At 42.0% G+C, this 19,989-nt stretch overlaps 1 protein-coding gene across 4 annotated transcripts in view; it reads left to right on the top strand.

Annotated features, from left to right (window-relative positions):
* Window positions 1-19,989, top strand: part of LOC125461556 (copine-1-like) — a 105,896-nt gene that overhangs the window by 24,719 nt on the left and 61,188 nt on the right. Inside the window, exon 1 of one of the 4 annotated variants that reach the window (XM_059652700.1) lies at window positions 2,970-2,986. The exons of the other annotated variants lie outside the window; for them this stretch is intronic. The gene's annotated coding sequence lies outside the window, so the exon portion shown is untranslated. Of the gene's footprint in view, window positions 1-2,969; window positions 2,987-19,989 lie in introns of those variants that run through there. 4 annotated transcript variants of the gene reach the window in all.

Below are 19,989 nucleotides of genomic sequence, written 5' to 3'. Positions count from 1 at the left end.
CGGTAGATTAATTTACATTTTGGTCTTCTGATTTGCTCTTTGTTGTGACACTTGCAAGGTTGCATTTCTTTTGCACAGCTTTAGTTGCATAAAAATTATTGCAACTGTATGGTTTGTTAGGCTGCTTGAAAGGACATTAAAAGTCAGCTTAGCTGTTGTGTAATTTTGTAGGCCAGTCTGCATTGGAATTGCAGACTCCCTCTGTCCTGAAGGATATTAATGAATCAATTTAGATATTCTTGTCTGAAAGCACTCATCACCATATCAAGTGTCATTTTACGGTTAGTGGTCTTATTTAATTCAGTTGTATAATTTGTTAAATATGATACACAAATGGCCAAAATTACACACAGCCTATCCTATGTACCCCTCTATGGGCTAATTTCATAGGGGCTCGAGCTGGTTTCCCATACCTTGATCAAAATATGATATTCGGAAAGTGGTCATCTTGCCTGTTTCCACTTTAGACTAATGTCAAAATTTCATTCCCTACTTCATGTATTGTTCTTGTGTTGCCTATGCCAGTTGCCATGTCAGATTGGAGATCATATGTTTATAATCTTTGTACTAGGAGTTCAAACATTCCAAGTAAGAACGGGTTTGAGGCTGACCTTAAATTATTTTCTTTACTCAAGTCAGAAGGAAGAGCTAGATGATACACACATCTGTTGTTTGTTGCAGTGTTTAATTTCCAAAGATGGTAGGGTAGTGTGGCCAGTCTATTGTAAACATACCAAGATATTTTGAAAGGAAATTTTGTAGTTGTGCAGATTCTCCATTCTACTTTGACATAAGATTTCCAATGCTATCATTACAGGAAACCAAATTATATCGCTGTTAAGTATTCCAAAAGCTCTCATATCCTATTTAAATGTTCAGTAAATTGAGCTGAGTTGAAATATTTTGATTTTTTCTCTAATTATTTTTGACTCTGCAAGTAAAACATCAGTGACCTTATTCCGTTAGAGTGTACGACTTGCTAGTCTGTTGCTATCATACTACATCTAGCCAATAATCGTTCCAAATCAAATTAGATTTTCACAGTAGAATTGATTTCCTTAATTTAGAACATAGAACAGTCCAGCACAGTACACACCCTTCAGCCCACAATGTAGTGCCGACCTACTATCCTACTAAAATCAAACTACCCTGCATACCCTACATTTTACTATCCTCCACGTACCTATCCGAGAGTCGCCTAAAAGTCTAAAGTATCTGACTCCACTACCACTGCCGGCAGCGCAGTCCACACGCCTACCACTCTGTGAAGAACCTAGCTCTGACATCTCCACTATACCTTTCTCCAATTACCTTTAAAATTATGCCCCCTTGCAATAGTCATTTCCGTCCTGGGAGAAAGTCTCTGACTATCCATTCTACCTATGCCCCTCATCGTCTTGTAAACCTCTATCAAGTCACCCCTCATCCTCCTTCGCTCCAATGAAAAAGCCCTAGTTCCCTCAACCTTTCCTCATAAGACCTGCCCTCCAGTCCAGGCAGCATCCTCGTAAGTTTGAGTGTTGGCTTCAAATTCCTTGATAATTCAGATACAGGAAAACAGTTCTTTGCCTTTTTATTCTAACCTCAACAGCGGAAGAGTGCCTCCGATGGAAGCTGTTGAGTACATCACAGGAATTTTTAGACTTCAGTTTTCTCTTCACTGAGGTGTTCTGTCAGCTGTGATTCCCCATTCTCGGTCCTTTCCACTGCTACTTCATGCGACAGCTCATGTTGAGTTAGAGCCATAGAGCTGTACAACACGGAAACAGCCCCTTTTGGCCCAACTCATCCATGTCGACCAGATATCCTAAATAAATCTAATCCCATTTGCCAGCATCTGGCCCATATCCCCCTCAACCCTCCTTAAACCTATCCAAATGCCTGTTAAATGTTATTGTACCCACCTCCACTAGTTTATTCCATACATGTACGATTCTGAGAGGGTGGAAAAATGCTCCTTCGGTTCCTTTTAAATCTTTTCCCCTGTCACCTTAAATCTATGCCCTCTGGTTTTGGACTTCTTTACCCTAGAGAAAGAGACCTTGGCTATTCATCCTATCTGTGCCCCTCAAAACCTTATGAACCTCTATAAGGTCACCCTCAGCCTCTGCTCCAGGGAAAGTATCCCCAGCCTAATCAGCCTCTCCCCATAACTTAAACCTCCAATCCTGGCAACATCCTTGTTAATCTTTTCTGAACCCTTTCAAGTCTCTCAACATCTTTATAGGAGAGAGACAAGAAATGGGCGCCATTGCCAATGAAGATTGGTTGCAAGAGACTTCTACTGTCTTGCCCGTATTTACCCCAGCCTCTCTCTGGTTAATCTCAGGAACTCGGGCGATTTGCGCCAGTAGTGTCCGGGCTAAAGTTAGCTCACGAGTGCAGTCCAATGATCTCCGCCCTGGTGGTTCTGCCAGTTTCTGGATAAGCTTGTTGAGAAATTGGAATTGGAGTCCAAGGCCATTCAGAAGATTGAGCAAACTAATTTCGCAGACGATGAGACATTATGCTAACAGGCAGTGTTACTTTGTCCAGCTATTCTCTCGGCTGTGGTTAGAAAATTTGTTACACGGTTGACGATAAGCAACATGACTCATTGTGTCGTGGTGTTACCCAACCTGGCACACGCACGTGTATTCTGCACCAGTCTGGAGAATTGATGTTTAACATTACACCAAACCAGGCAAAGACTTTTTTATCAACAAATAGAACTCTTGTACTGATACCCCTGTGCTAGTTGAGTGGTTTATTTTCCTTCAAGCAGGACTGCTCAGGTTTCAGTCGCAAAATGCGGTGCTACATAAACTGACTTCTCAACCCACAATGGACCAGTTGTAACGGCTGTGTGTGAAAAATGTGAGCAGTGTTCTGAGTGGGAATTTCGTGAACAACGTCGCTTCCGTTTGGGAAGTGGTAGTGGTAATATAACCACAAAATGTGACCAGTTTCAATCGGACGGTGATCGGGGAATTAAAGAACGTCTGCAGTGAGTAAACGTGTTGACATTCCTGCTGAGTGCAGTCTGAATGGATTCTCTAACCGATTCTCTCGTGTAGAAGCTGTTCCCCATTTATGAAAGGGTTGAACTTTAGAAGATAACGTGAATTTATCTCGGGGGCAGAATGTACAATCTGTTTGAAACTTACATTGCAAAAACAGTAAAAGTTGGAAATCGGAAATGCAAACCTGGAGCTAAACAATAAGCAACTGTCGATACAAACTACAATGCAGGTGTGAGCTCCTTCATCAGCACAGAAGACTGGAAGAGGAACAGTTACTTCAGTAAGGCTGGAAAAAAGAGAGAAAGGGTCTGGGGGCGGAAAAGAAAAAAAAATCAAAAGCACCACACGCAGAGAAGGAATAATGCCCACGAAAGCATTCAGTTGGGACTTGGGGGAGGGGGCGCGTGGTGGGGAGAGATTATGGCTGCATAAAACCATGGGAAATGAGCCTGTGACCACACCGGCACAAATAGTGAAGGAAGGAGAGACGCTCACAAATACCAACGCAAAAGCCAAATTATATCTGCTCAATACTTTTTTCCTAAACATTTCCTATTGTAATGGGAGTCTTTCCCTCACTCTCCAATTGTTTTCAGTCCAGCCTTTTCGGAACCTGCTCATTAACGTTCCCCTTTTAATGTGGATGAGAGGCCGCGGTCGGTTTAACACAGGCAGGATTGTCCCAGTGTAAGTGGTAACTCAGTATTGGCGGCTGCACTGTACACCGAAAATAGGCTCCATCCAGATTGTTTCTCTCCGTTCACTGAATAGCCATTTCCTGCTACACAGACCAGTAACAGCCACGAGATGCTGCACCGTTGTAAAACCATGGGCTGAAGTGCAAAGGAGAGGCTGGTATTTTGCTAATTGCCGGTCTCCGCTATTTTTCCCCCATTCTGGATCCGGGCCAAATTGCGGCACATCGCAGGCAGCTTCATGACCTTGCTTACAGGGTTAAGGGCTGGAAGTTAATGAGTGAGATCGGCTAATTCGATAGGTACCAAAGGACTGCTCAGCCAGTAGACGAATAGATTTGGAGACAAACGCTCACGTCAATACAACAGCGTAAAACTGCAGAATAGTATAAATAGCCAGTTTAAAAGGCGAACAGGCGATAATCTTTGCTGTGTTGATACACATCAGCCTGTAATGAAAGAAGTGTCACAGTCCGCTGGGGTTTTTAACAACTGGTAGTGACTGGATTGCATTCTGTTTCAAAATTGGCTTCCCTCCTGTAGCTGAAACGCGTGTCCACTAGTTGGGAATGTTAAACAACATGGTGGTTTAGTACATCTTTATGCAGCAAAATCTATTGTCACTTAAGAACAGAAGTTTATAGGATTAAGGGCATTGTGGCAACATTGATACAAAATTGGCCAAGACTGCTATGGCTAGCGATGAGTGATTTTCGTCTGAAGCGAAAACATCGGGTGGTGCCTTCCGTTGTAATTGGGATCACCTTTTTCTTCATTTAAGTAACCTGAACTGCACATAATTCAACTTTTTATAATTGCAGAGTTTGCAAATGTCAAAATACACAGTAAATAGTTGGCAAGGTTAAGGATTAACTAAGGATATCCAGCATGCATTTCTAAACAGTAAATCATATTTAGTAACTTAAGGACTGATGAAGGTAATGCTTTTGTGCTGTACATTGGATTTCCAAAAAGTACCAAATACGCTGCTGCACGACAGACTTGTGAGAAAAGTTTATGAAATCTGGAATTCCCTACGCAGTGAAGTGGTTGAAGCTACCTCACTGTCTTTAAGGCAAGGCGAGATAAATTTTTGAACAGTAAAGGAATTAAGGGCTATGGTGAGTGGGTGGGTAAGTAGAGCTGAGTCTCAAAAAATCAGCCACGATCGGGGCAGGCTCGAGGGGCCAGATGGCCTTCTCGTCCTTTTTCTTATGTAAAAGGGGACAGTAGAAATATGGTTACAAATGGGCTGATTGATAGTGTAAGGAGAGCGGTGGTTAATGGATTTTTTTTGGGCTGGAGAAAGGTTCATAGTGCAGTTCTCTGGGTCCTTAATGGGACCTTGCTTTTCTTGATAAGTGATCCACACCTTAATGTGATGGGGACAATTCCAAAATTTGCAGATGATGCGCAATATATAAAGAATTATATGTTTTTAGTCAACCTATTAATAAATTAAAGTGGTTGCAGCCCCAGAGGACCACATGGGACCTTCATGATAACCTCAGCTGAAGCAGGAATTGAACTCACTGGCGTCTCTCTGCATTGCAAACCAGCTGTCCAGCCAACCGAGGTAACTGACACCCAGAGACTGTTACACACCTCTGAAGCAGGTGGGACGTGAGCCCAGTCCTCCTGACTCAGGGGTAGCAATGCTACCACTACAACCTTCACTTAGAGAATTATAAGCTGCGAGGAGGGCAATCTATAACTTTATCATGGCATTGACAAGTTGGTGGAGTGGACAGGTAGGTGAATCTAGAGCTTATACCATTTAGACTAGTGCTCTTCATTTTATTTATTAGTGATGAGGGTGTCATTGATTAGGCCAGTATTTATTGCCCTGAGGGCAGTTAAGAGTCAATCTTATTACTGAGAGTCTGAAGGTCAGACCAGTTAAGAATGGTAGCTTCCTTCCCTAAAGGACATATAGAATCAAGTGGGGTTTGCCAACTATTGACAATGGATTCATGGTCTTCATTAGACTCTTATTGAATTTATTGAATTCAAATTCTGCCATCTGCCATGGCAAGATTCAAACCCAGTTCCCCAGAGCATTACCTTGGTCTCTGGGTTAACAGTCCAGCAATAATATCACGACCATCACCTCCCTGCTGTTTCCCCAAGTTTTCTACCACAATGTATGTAGAATTGAGAGCTAAGTGCATGTATGCATGTTGTTAATGGTGACAGGATGAGTAGAGCAGTTAATATCAATTAGGAAGAGATATTGGTGAAGTTGGCACTGTTTCTTTCTAGCAGATAAGAATAAGTCTTGTGTCTGGACAGAATAGACACTTTTCCCATTCATAAAATGGTCAAGAATCTGAGATCACAGGTTTGAAGTGATTTGCAAGAGAATCCGATATAATGTGGTGATGCAAGAGAAAACAATTTCTCACGGCCTAGTCAGGGTTCAGAATGCACAGCCTCGAAGTGTGATGAGCAGGTTGAATCAAGGCTTTTGAAGGAGAATTGACTCAGTGCATGTTATTTGCATGGAAACAGTGTTACAGTGAAAGGACAGGAGAATGGCACCAAGTCATAATGTTCATTTGGAGGGCTGATGCAGATGTGATGGGCCAAATGGCTTCTTTCTGCACTTGAACAATTCTGTAGATAGGAACAAACTACAGAAAGCTGAGGCAAATGAGTGAATTGGATGGGCTCACAGCCATTACGTGTTGATATTTAATGCAATATAAGCCCTACGTGACTTTTATAAGCTGCTGTATGGCCGTGGACATGCACAATTTAGCAGGAACATGAGTAATATGCATGCTGGTGGTTTTAAAAAAAAATACATGTAGGGCTGTTGAATTTGTAAACAAGTGTAGTAAGGCATCCATAATTTTTAAATTCATTCACAAGATGTGTGTGGTGTTGGCCAGGCCAGCATTTATTGCTCTTCCCTAACTGCCCTTTAAGGTGGTGAACTGCATTCTTGAATAGCTGGAGTCCATGTGCTGTGGGTAGGCCCACAATGCCCTTAGGGAGGAAATTCCAGGATTTTGACCCAGTGACACTGAAGGAACAGCATAACATTCACAAGTCAGGATGGTGTATGGCTTGAAGGGGAGCTTGCAGGGGATGGTATCCCCATGTATCTAGATGTTTGGATTTCAAAGTGTTTCTAAAAGGGTTTTGTACAACACTGCTTTGGACCTGACTGGATTAATGCATCCAATTCTAGGCACCATGCCTCTTGAAGAATTCTGAGCTGTGGAGAATGAACTCTGGGATGTGAGTGTTCAATTATGTGGAGAGACTGGAAAAAGCTAGGATTGCTGTCAAAACAGAGGTACTCAAAATGATGAAAGGGCTCGACAAAGTATTCCTGGCAGAAGGATGAGTCAGCACGTTGCTGTGAATGGCTCGCAAATAATGTAAAATTTGATATTTTTGTGGGAGGAGATTTCACTTGAAGCAGTTCAGAGAAGGCTTACCAGGATGATCCCTGGTCTGGAGGGATTGCCTTATGAGCAAAGGTTGAATAGGTTGGGACTCTACTCATGGGAGTTTTAGAAGGATGAGAGGTGAACTCATTGAAACAAATAGGATTCTTAAGAGGCTTGAGAGGATAAAAGCTGAGGGGATGTTCCCCTCGTGGAAGTGTCTAGGACCAGAGATCATAGTCTCCGAATAAAGGGATGCCAATTTAAGACTGAGATATGGAATTTCTTCTAAGGGTTGAGTGTCCTGTGTCTACTTTGGGCGGTAAGAGATTCCTGATCAGTCAGGGGATCAAGGATTATTATGGGGAATGGGCAGGAAAGTGGATATAAGGAATGTGACGTCAGCCATGATCCTGTTGAATGGCCGAGCAGGCCGGAGGGGTTTGTTTCTTCGGATCTTATGGAGATACTGCTATTAGTTTATTATTAAATGGTTTAATTGTTTTCTCCTCATAAATTATCTAGATGTTATTTCCTTGATGCAGTTTTAAAAAATAGTTGAACATAGTTAAATACTACGTAGTGCTACAAGAATCATTATTGGGCTTCAGCTGTTTAGTTAGTTTCAATGATTTAGATGAAATAACAAGTGGGATATATCCCATGTTTGCTAATGACACTTTCCTACCAAGTTTTGTAAACATTAGGACTGCATTAACACTAAGACAGCTTGGTGAATGGCAAGAACTTAGTAAATCAGTATAATGTCAAGATATTCACTTTGGTAGAAAGTAGCATTATGTAATATAGGTACTCAAACAGACAGTGGGCAATTGTGGAGTCACTGGAATGTGTAAAAGAAACAATAAAAGGGTATTAGGGGATTTCAATTTTCCCACGTGAATTGGGTTAGACATAGTATAAAGGATTTAAAGGGAGCAGATTTCTTGAAATGTGTTCAGGAGAGTTTTTCCTGTCAACATGTAGGTGGTCCAACAAGGAACAGTATGGTGCTGGACCTCATTCTGGAGAACAAGGCTAGACAGATATTCAAGGGTGGCAGCACGGGAGCTTTTCAGTGATAGAGACCAAAGCATAAGTTTTAACTTTGGTATAGAAAAGGAAAATGATGGTCTATAAAAAGGGGTTCTGGATTGTGGAGAAGGCAGATTCTTTTGTTAAAAAAGACTCAAGTAGGATCTGGCCAAGGTAGACAGAGGGCAGCTACTTTAGGGTAAATCCAAATCAAAACAATGGGATGTATTTGAAAGGAATTGTTGAGTGTACAGGTCCGACATGTTCCCCTTAGGTTAAAGTGTAGGAGCAACAAGCCACTGGATGTTCAGGAATATTTTTATCCAGTTCTACAGAAAAGAGATCTATAGCAGGTACAAAGGAAACAAATTAAGAGGTTGATGGTGGTGCTCAAGAAAGCAAATAAAAGTAGAGAGTTAAAGAACAAAGAACAATACAGCACAGGTACAGGCCCTTCGGCCCTCCAAGCCTGCATCGACACATTTTGCCCTTCTATACTAAAACTGCCTTCACTTACAGGATCCATATCCCTTTATTTCCTTCCTATTCATGTATTTGTCCAGGTGCTTCTTAAATGTTGCTATTGTGTCTGCTTCCACCTCCACCTCTGGCACTGCATTCCACGCACGCACCACCATTTGTGTGAAAAATGTGCCTTGCACATCTCTTTAATACTCCCCACTCCCACCCCAAGGTCTTGCACCTTGAACTTGTGTCCCTTAGTAGCTGACCCCTCTACCCTGGGAAAAAGCCTCATGCTTTCCACTCTATCCATGCCATTCACAATCTTATAAACTTCTATCAGGTCACCCCTCAACCTCCGGCAATCTGGTAAAAACAAACCCAGTCTATCCAACCTTTCTTCTTAGCTAAAATCTCCCATACCAGGCGAGATTCAGTAAACCTTTTCTGTAGCCTGTCAAAAAGCATCCATATCTTTCTGGTAATGTGACCAGAACTGTATGCAATATTCCAAGTGTAGCCTAACTAAAGTTCTGTAAAGCTACAGCATAAACTGTTTATCCTTAACCTCAGTACCCCTTCCAATGAAGGCAAGCATGCCATAAGTCTTGCCGTTCTGAGCAAGGGTCCCCACACCCAAAACGTTAACTTTTTTTTTTCCTCCTCCACACATGCTGCCAGACCTGCTGAGCTTTTCCAGCAACTTTGTTTTTGTTCCTGATTTACAGCATCTGTAGTTCTTTTGGTTCTTATGCCATAAGTCTTTTTTACTACCTTATCTAACTGTGCTGCCACCTTCAATGATCTGTGGATCTATTGGTATGAAAGCTGCTACTGGGCAAGATTACAGAGAATTCCAAAATATCCTGTTAAGTTGATCAAACAAAAGAGAATAACCAGGGAAGGAGCAGGGCCCCTTTTGGGGATCAAGGGAGAAATCAGTGTGTGGAACCAGAGGATGTGGATGGAGTGTTAAATAAGTACTTCACATCTGTCATCAATTTGCAGAATAAGAATGTAGAGATTCTTGACCAATTTGATACAGGGAATGAGAAGTATTGGAGATTTTGGTGTGCTTAATTGGATAAATCCCAGATCCTGATGAATGTTTCCAAGACTGCTTTGGGGTGGGTGAAGGGAAGAAATCACTGGGGCCCTGACCCACACTTTTAATTCGTCTCTGGCCATAGGAAGTGTCAGAGGACTGGAGAACAGCAAAATGTGATTCCACTTTTCAGGAAAGGTGGTAGAGAGACGCTAGGGAACTGCAGAGCATTGAGTCTCAATCGGTGGCAGGGAGACTACTAGAGAAAGTTCTGGAAAGAATTGATCTTCATTTAGAGAGAATTTGATTGGGTCTCGGCAGCATCGCTTGGTCAAAGGGCAGTCATGTGGAACAAATCTGGTTGAATGTTTTGATTAGATGGTCAGTGTGTAGATGAGGGTAATACACCTGATGTTTTCATGGGTTTCTGTCAAAAGATTTGACTGACTGACCTACATGGGAAACTAATAAAAAAGGTTTTAAAAAACCTCATGGGATCCTAGGGTTACTTGGCAAGTTAGGTCCAAAATTGGCTTTGATAGACAGGTGGTGGTGATAGAGGGCTGTTTGAGACTGGACGTGTCCTGTGACACATTGCAGTGATCAGTCTTGTATTTGTTCCCATGTTATATATAAATGATAAATATAAATAGGGTGGGGAATGATGGTAAGCCTGCAGATGACGTGCAGATTGGCTGGGTGGTCGACAGCGAGGAAGGTGGTCTTGGATTACAGGAGGATATAAATGGATTGGTCAGATGGGCAGGTAGAATTTAACCCTTTTCATTGTGAGGTGATACACTTAAGACGTAACAAGATAAGAAAATACTAGATGAATGGTAGGACACGAAATGTGGAGGAACAGAGGGATCTTCAGGTGCTTGTCCACAGATCCCTGAAGGTAGCAGGGCAGCCTAACGGGGTAAATAAGGTGTATGAGACATTTGCCATTATCAGATGTGGTATAGAGCAAGAAGGTAATGTTGAAGCTGTACAGGACTTAGTTAGGCTACAGCTGGAGTACTGTATGAAGCTCTGGTTGCTGCACTGTATAAAGGATGAGAATGCACTGTAGGGGATGGAGAGTAGATTCACCAGGATGTTGCTTGGGATAGAGCATTTCAGCAACAAAGAGGCTGATTGGACTGTAGTTTCTTCCTTTAGAACAGAGAAGGCTGAAAGGGGACATGATGGATATGAAGCAGCTGTTCCACTTAGTTGAAGGGCCAATAAAAAGGGGCCATAATGTTGAGATTTAGGGTGGGATGTTTAGATGGAATGATTTGGGGAAAATCTCTTTAAGACCATAAGACATAGGAGTGGAAGTAAGGCCATTTAAATCATGGCTGATGGGCATTTCAGCTCCACTTCCCTGCACTCTCCCCATAGCCCTTGATTCCTTGTGAGATCAAGATTTTATTGATCCCTGCCTTGAAGGCCTTTAACGTCCCGGCCTCCACTGCGCTCCGTGGTAATGAATTCCACAAGCCCACCACTCTCGGGCTGAAGAAGTGTCATCTCATTTCCGTTTTAAATTTACCCCCTCTAATTTTAAGGCTGTGCCCACGGGTCCTAGTCTCCCGGCCTAACGGAAACAACTTCCTAGCATCCACCCCTTCTAAGCCGTACATTATCCTGTAAGTTTCTATTAGATCTCCCCTCAACCTTCTAAACTGTAATGAATACAATCCCAGGATCCTTAGCCGTTCACCGTATGTTAAACCTACCATTCCAGGGATCATCCGTGTGAAGACAACATTACATTTGTTTTCTTAATCACTTTCACCCAGGAGGTAGTGGAAGTTTGGCATGCATGGCCTGGGACCGTAGCTGAGATGGGAAACCCCAATTTTTTTAAAAAGTACTTGGATAAGCACTTGAAATGTCAGAACATTTGAGGTTATGGGCCAAGTGCTGGAAAGTGGGATGAGTGTAGATTTAGCATAGGTATGGCAGTACAGACCTAATTGTCAGAAGGCCCTGTTCTGTATTTTTCAAATCATACAATAGAGAATCATATCAAGAGACATGGGAATAGTTCAGAAAAATGCAGTTGTTAGAAGATCAGCCATGACCTTATTAAAATGTTAAAGAGGCCTTGTGGTCACACTATACTTTTATTTGTGATGTTCTTGTTCTTGTGTAAGATAATTGGGCAGAACTGCCAGAGGGGAATTACTTTTTGTTGTAGAATTATGACGTAGAATGTAATCTTAATAGGTGGAGGAAACATCCAATTATAATGCCCATCAGCCATGATTAAATGGCAGTGTGGCCTCGATGGGCCAAATGACCTTACTTCCACTCCTATGTCTTATGGTCTTATAACTTTCAAAGGGCAGTTGATTAAATACCTAAAGAAAATTTACACGGTGGGGCAAACGTAGTGGAGTGAAACAGAAATTGAACAGCTTTCAGAGAGATGTTACACGCACAAATTGCCAAATTGGTTCCTGTACTGTAAGATGCTGAGTGTGCTGTATTATTCATTTTAGCAATGAATATCAGGGTTCATTCAATGGAAACCTCTGTCTGGTGTATTTCATCTTTTATACATCTGAAGATTTATTCGAGCATGGAATTCCTTCTGGATATCTCTTTATAAGGTCTGTTTCAGAAGCAATAGTCTTCTCAACAAAATGTACTCATCTTGCCTTGTCTGTGAAATTGAAATTTTGTTGCATATTGCTTCCAGGCTTGTTTAGTGTATTTGTAATAATGCTGGATAGTGAAAGCACTGTTAAAGTCATTCCTTTTGATGCACAGTGTGACACCCCATTATGTTGTCCTCATTAATGGCTGGTGCTCAGTCCATTTTTGTGATGCGTAACATAAAACATCCCCCTTTATAGAACCCAAGTTTGAAAGAATTGTGTGATCTAAGGAAAATCACCTAGCAGCAGTTTGGTTTTGTGCAGTAGATGTATGAAGGACTGAGCTGCTCATAATCTGCACAGAATGCAGCCCCTGTTCTCCACTGCAGGGAAATTTATTGCAACAGAGATCTGGGCATACAGGTCCGTAGATTCCTGAAAGCGATAACACAGATGGATAAAGTGGTCAAGGGGCATACAACACACTTGTCGTCTTCACCTGGGTATCAGATATAAGAGTTGACAGCTTATGTTACAGCTGTACAAAACTTTAGGCCACATTGGGAATATTGTGTGCAGTTCTGGTTGCCACACTATCAGCAGGACATGGATACTTTGGAGAGGGTACAGAGTAGGTTTACCAGGATGCTACCTGATCTGGAGGGTTTTAGTCCATAGAGGTTAGATAAACTCATTGTTTTCGCTGGGAAGACAGAGACTAAGGGGCACCTTGAGAGGTCTACAAAATTGAGAGGCAGAGATAAGGTGGATAGTCGGATGGTTTTTCGCAGCATGGAAAGATCAACTACGAGAGGGCTCAGGTTCAAGGTGAGAGGGGAAAAGTTTAGGGGAGAAGCGTAGGGAAGATATTTCACACAGAAGGTGGTGGGGTGCCTGAAATGTACTGCCAGTGGAGAAGGTGGAAACAGGCACATTAGTAATGATTAAGACATATATATTAATAGACACGTAAACGGGACGTGCACAGAGGGATAGGTGCTGTGCACGGGCAGTAAGTGGTGAGTCTAAATAAGGATTAGGAATTGGGACAGGTTTGATGGGCTGAAGGACCTGTTCTGGTGCTGTGTTGTATACCTGATGTGGCACCTCTGAGCTGAGGCTAGATTCAGATAAAACTTTAAATTTAATAGGATTGGTGTTGGTACTTCATTTGCAAAGGTTAAGTAGACACCAAATTGCACATTTAAAATTGTTGTATAGACTTGTTCACTGTTCAAATTCTGGTCTCTTGAGTATGCATTCCTGATTTTTACTCCATGCCTTTGGCTGCCTAGGCCCTAGGCTCTGGAATTCCTGCTGTAAACCCCTCTTCCATCTCTCCTAATATCCACTTAATGTAGTTCCGTGTTAAGTTTTGTTTTGTAATGATGCTGTGAAGTTGCTTGGGTTTTTTAAACTGTACTGAAAATGCTGGATAAATACATGTTGTTAATGAATATTTCGCTCTCCAGGACACACTCATTAAACTCCTCACAACTGTCAGAATTTACTGCTGATTTTTTTCAATAGCTGGCCAAAACATCAGTAGTAATCTGTGCACTATAAATCAACCGAGGCTTGTATAAGCATAGCCATACTTGTTATCTATTAGTTATCACAAAGTCAATCTAGTTAAGATTAAAATGTTGACTTTTTAGAAAACACACCTAGGTTTAGCTGTACATGATTTAAAATGTGACTCTTGGATGAAATCCTCCTTTCTGAAGTTGCAAGGCATTGAGACTACAGCTGAGATCTTTGAGCAGGTTGAAAGCAAACTCCCTTGATTTATGTTTCTTCAAATACATGGCTGGAGCAGAGTGGCATATTATTGATCACCCACATAGGGAATCGTTCTTTCGAGAAGTACAGATGAGCTTTTTGCCACAATGGTAGTGTCCCTAACTCTGAACCTGGAGACCTGAATTCAAATTATTTAAACTCTGGAGTCCGTTGGAGTTGATTGTCTCATTTCAGTTTTTTTTTCTTTGCAATGATGTGTGTATAGCTCCTCCTCCTATTTTCCATTTCTGTTTCTTTTAAAAAAAAGTTCGCACCAAGATACGTGAGCCATTAAGACAGACAGATGACTACAAGCTGGATAGAGATATGAAGCATCTTAAAGGAGAAGAGAGCAGTGTCAGGAGGATATTCTCTAGAACTTGAGGCCAAGGCAAGTGAAAATGGGGCACAGTCAAGATGCCAGAATTAGTGGCATGTGGGTTGTCAGGCAGTAGGATTTCCCCAGAAATTGAGGAAGAATTTGAAAACCAGGTCAAGGATTTTAAAATTAAAAATTTGATTGTCTTGGTGTAAAGTTAAGCCTTGTGTCAGCTAGAATATGAATAGCACAGTTTTTGATGAGTTGAGATTTGTAAAGAGTGCAAGACAGCAGCTGATCGAGGAGATCATTAGACTAGTTGAGTTTAGCGGTAACAAAGGCCTGCATGAGGGTTTCAACAGCAGCTGCTGAGGCCTGCGGTAGCATTGGGTGATATTGGAAAACTTGGTGGTGGAGATGACATGGGTGGCAACTCAGCTCAGGATCAAATAGGGGACAAAAAGTACGGGATTCTGATTCTGTTTTCATACAGTGGTCAGAGGAGAAAGGAATTGGTGACTAAGAACTAGAGTACCTGTATGGCTGGGACTGACAGCAGTGCCTTCAACTGTATAAGATATCGGGCAGTGTGCTTCCTCGGTGGTTACCATTGCTGCCTCACAGTGTCAGGGACCCAGGTTCCATTCAATTTGAGTGCCTATCAGTATGGAGTTTGCACATTCTCCTTGGGTTTGTGATGGGTTTCATCCAGGTGCTCCGGCTTCCTCCAGCAGTGAGCAGGAACGTGCAATCTAGGTGAATTAGCCATGGATACTGCAGGATCATAGGATGGGAGAGTGGTTCTAGGTGGGATGCAGTTTGAAGGGTTGGTGCGGACTCTGGACCAAATGGCCTGCTTCCACACAATTGGGATTCTGTGATTGGGAAGGCCACATTTGCAGTACCGTGTGCAATTCTGGTCACCTTGCTGTAGAAAGAATGTTTTTCAACAAGAGAGGGTGCAAAAAAGATTTAAAAGGACGTTTCCAAGACTGGAGGGTTTGTGTTGTAAGGAGAGGCTGGATAGGCTGAGACTTTTTTTCCATGGAGTATAGAAGATTGAGGGGGTGACATTATGGAGGTTCATAAAAATTGAGGGGTGTAGTTAACTGGGGGAGGTGATGGCCTAGTGATATTATCACTGGACTATTAATCCAGAGACCCAGATAACATTCTGAGGACTTTGGATTCAAATCCTGCCACAGCAGATGGTGGAACTTGAATTCAATAAAATATCTGGAATTAAGAATCTAATAATGACAATGAATCTATTGTCAGGAAAATCCCATCTGGTTCACTAATGTCCTTTTTAAGGAAGGAAACTGCTATCCTTTCCTGGTCTGGCCTACATGTGACTCCAGACCCACAGCAATGTGGTTGTCTTGGAACTGCCTGCTGGGCAATTGGGGATGGGCAATAAATGCTGGCCTAACCAGTGGCACCCTCATCCCGATAATGAATAAAGGAGTTGGGGTGAATAGCAAAGGCCTTTTCCCCCAGCATAGGGGGAGTCCAAAGCTACAGGGCAGATGTTTCAGGTGAGAAGGGTACGATTTAAAAGGAATCTGAGGGGCAACATTTTCCCACAGAGGGTGGTGCATATATGGAACGAGCTGCCAGAGGGAGTGGTAAAGATGGGCACAATTTCAACATGTTAAAAACCACTTGGACAGATACATTAAATAGGAAAGATTTAGAGGGATATGGGCCAAAGGCAAATGGCACTAGTTCAGTTCCGGAAACCTGACCAGCATGGATGGATTGGGCTAAAGGGTCTGTTTCTGCGCTGTATGTCTCTAACTTCCACAAAAAAAAACATGAGGGCTTTCCTAACTTGCCTATTCTTTAATATTAGTCTGTAGTCCAGTATTACATCCACATGATTCACTTTGATATTCTCTCACTTGATAGCTACCAACGTAAATTTAATAGATCCCTAAAATTGCAAATCCTAACAATATTTATTCATTTTCACCTTTGTGCCATTCTTTTTTGGGAGAGAATGAAGTTAGCCTGCACCAAGATGTATACGTTCCTCAACAAGGCCACAGTATATAGTTATTTGGTAGTACAGAACTGTTTTTAAATAAAGACACATTTCATTGAAGCTTTTCATCTTGCACTCAAGTCAACTTGCAAGAAATACCAAAGTAAACAAAGCAGCATACTACATGAGAGGTGAATACTGTTTTGACAAGTGGAATCTGTATGATATAGGCATTGCATGGAGAATGCAGTGGTGTTGATAATTGACAATTAACTGCCAGGTTTGGTTTAAATTTTATTCAAAGATTGTTTCAAGTCAGGCATTCAACTCAATACGTCTATACCCAGTTTCCATTGTGCATCAGCACATCTTTCTGCCATGTTGACTCATAGTTTGAGATCACTTTAAAATCAACAATACTCTCTCTGTCCACAATACGCTCTTTTAGAGCATAGAACATTACAGCTCAGTACAGACCCTTTGGCCCTTGATGTTGCACTGACCCCTGAAACCAATCTGAAGCCCATCTAACCTGCACTATTCCATTATCATCCATATGTTTATCCAATGACCATTTAAATGCCCTTAAAGTTGGCGAGTCTACTACTGTTGCAGGCAGGGCAGGGCATTCCACACCCTTAGTACACTGAGTAAAGAACCTTCATCTGACTTCCATCCTATATCTATCACCCCTCAATTTAAAGCTCTGTCCCCTCGTGCTAGCCGTCACCATCCAAGGAAAAAGGCTCTCACTGTCCACCCTATCTAATCATCTGATCATCTTGTATGTCTCTATTAAGTCACCTCTTAACCACCTCCTCTCTAACGAAAACAGCCTCAACTCCCTCATAAGACCTTCCCTCCATGCCAGACAACATCCTGGTAAATCTTCTCTGCACCCTTTCCAATGCTTCCACATCCTTCCTATAATGCGGCGACCAGAACTGTACACAATACTCCCAAGTGCAGCCGCACCAGTGTTTTGTACAGCTGCAACATGACCTCATGGCTTCAAAACTCAATCCCTCTACCAATAAAACCTAACACACACCATATGCCTTCCTAACAAACCTATCAACCTGGGTGGCAACTTTTAGGGATAAACCAATGTTACTTATTCTAACTAACATTCTTGAAGATGTATAGCCTCTCTAGACCCAGAATATGACTGTTGACCAGGACATCTCAATCCACCATGACTCAATAATTGGTAGCACCTTTTAATGCTGGCATGTGGCTATGTCATTAAATATATGCATGAGTCGCCCTGGGCTGGAAGTGATTCATAAGAGTAGATGGGCCCCAGCAGGCTGCAAGTTATTCACAAGGCTTTAGTGTCTTCAGAATATCACCACAGCATCTATTACCAAGTTTCGCATCTTAAATTTAAGCTAATTCTACAGAGATTTCAGGGACGTTCCACAATATCTCCTGGTATCTTTGGTCATGGTGAGCAAGTAGGATGGGAGATTTTGCCTGCTAAAAACTCGTAGAATAAATCAGTTCAGATCATAGATTAGACTATGGAAGACATCAAATACTTCACTCATATTTCAGAAGAACATTGAAGAGTACGGTGGAGAATCTCATCCAGTGCCAGTCAACACTACTGTACAATAGCTCTTGTTTAAGTGCTGTAAATGTTGCAGCCGACCCCCAAATACTGGTCAGCCTATTCAAACCGGACAGGCTTTACAGTGGGAACAAACATATGTAACTGCAACAGAATGCTGTCCCACATATTCAATGTGGAGTACGTTTGGAGTTCTGGGCTCAATTTTAGTGATGACACTTCAGAATGCATGTAGAGAAGTCCAAGTAGCCACAGCTTTCCGAGTGAAGGAACTTCTTTTCATCTCTGTCCCAAATTGCCATCCTGATTTGTGTGGCTCATTTGAAGCAGTTTACAGTTACCGCTTGGCTTTTGGCAGAATTCCCAAGGTTAATTTTAAGAGAATATCTGTTATTTTGAGAAAATGCGCATATACAGCAACCTTAAAAATAACTGTGGAACACTTTCTTTATCATGTCTCTGTTATTGACTTCACTGATGTATGTTTAGGCTACATTAGAAACAGATGCCATTTCCATTTAAAACATCATATAATTATTGGAAAAAAAGTGGTTCAAACAGTTCATTAGATACAGATGAGGAAGGCCATTTGGCTTAGTTTGCTTTATCCATGTAAGCAACCTCCTCATTTTCCATCATGTTTATCTTAAAATGATTCCAAGACCTTTGCCTTGTCTACCTTTCTCAAAATAGTAACCACTGGCTGTGCTTCATTCCATATGTAACTTCCCTCATGCCCCAAAGCTGCCTGCTTAGTTAGAGATAGTGCTTCTGATCTTTTTTCCTGAGATCTCTAGTGAGGATTTATTGAGTGGACATGAAGGGATGATTTTAATTTCTTAGAGTTAAATTATGAGGACAAGTTAAAACCATAGAAGTTATCATTGCTGAAAGAGATTACTAGCCCTCATCACTATTTGAAAGAGTTCACTGGTCAACATTTTCTCCCCTGACCACTACTGCTCCTATTGTCATTCAGGTAGAGACGTTCAACTCTCAACAATCCTCTGAAAAGATTTGTCAGTTCTCCCTTAATCTTTTTGCTGATCATTTCCATTACAACCTGACTTCAAACAAGGTGAAAGTATTTCTTTTGTTATCAAAACCTCCCAATTTTCAAACTGCCCTTTTTGGTCTCCCATTAGCCGCCTCTACTTTAAGTTTCAATTTCTCATTTCTAGTGTGATGATTAACCATAATTTATGACAGCAAATCTCTCCTTTAGAGAAATAATATGATGTGTCTCTTGAGGGAAGCCACTTTGCATCATGGAACAAGTCATCCAATGGACGACCACAGTCAGGAGAGTGTTGAGTTAGTACCTTTTGGCATCATTGTGTACCACCCTAGCTAGCTAGCTGAGATAACTGACTTCCTACCCTAAGTTTGGTGTTACCCTGGTAAACCACCTGTCCACCCTCTTCCAGTTCTTGTCATTCCTTCCGAAAGTGTCCTACCTGAAATTGTGCACATGATTTTGTCAAGTTTGAACTCCCTTGAGCTTAGAAGATTGAGGACTGATCTAATTGAAGAGGACACAATGTTAAAGGATTAGAACCTATTTTCTCAAAAAGCAGGAGGTAGAATAAGGGGGCAGAATTTTCTAATATCAGAGTTAGGTTGTTCAGTAGAAAAGTCAAAGTGAAGCACTTCTTCACACAACAAAGCCTTACTGCCAAAAGACCAAGGGTCAGTTGGAGTTTTCAACATCTGAGTTGGACAGATTTTGTTGGGAAAGATACTGAGGGATAGGAACAAATGTTGGCGAATAAAGTGGAGGGACTGATCAGGTGTGATTTAGTGGAATGCTGGACCAGGTTCCATGTAGTTAGGCCAGTGCTGGGGGCAGGTCAAATTGGTGTTTGACCGTTGTTCCCATGAGGACCCGTCTTGAAGTCTGGGTGGCACAGTGACTCAGTGGTCAGTACTGCTTCCACAGTGCCAGGGACCAGGTTTGATTCTAGCCTCGGGCGACTGTGTGGAGTTTGCACGTTCTCCCCGTGTCTGCGTGGGTTTCTTCTGGGTGCTCAGTTCCACAGCCCAAAGATGTGCAGGTTAGGCGGATCAACCATGGGGAAACGCAGTGCTGGGGTAGGG

Source organism: Stegostoma tigrinum, chromosome 19 (genome assembly GCF_030684315.1).
Source record: "Stegostoma tigrinum isolate sSteTig4 chromosome 19, sSteTig4.hap1, whole genome shotgun sequence".
Lineage (NCBI taxonomy): Eukaryota > Metazoa > Chordata > Chondrichthyes > Orectolobiformes > Stegostomatidae > Stegostoma > Stegostoma tigrinum.
The sequence above is the reverse complement of the archived record's forward strand: the minus strand, read 5'-3'. Positions and strand labels throughout refer to the sequence as shown.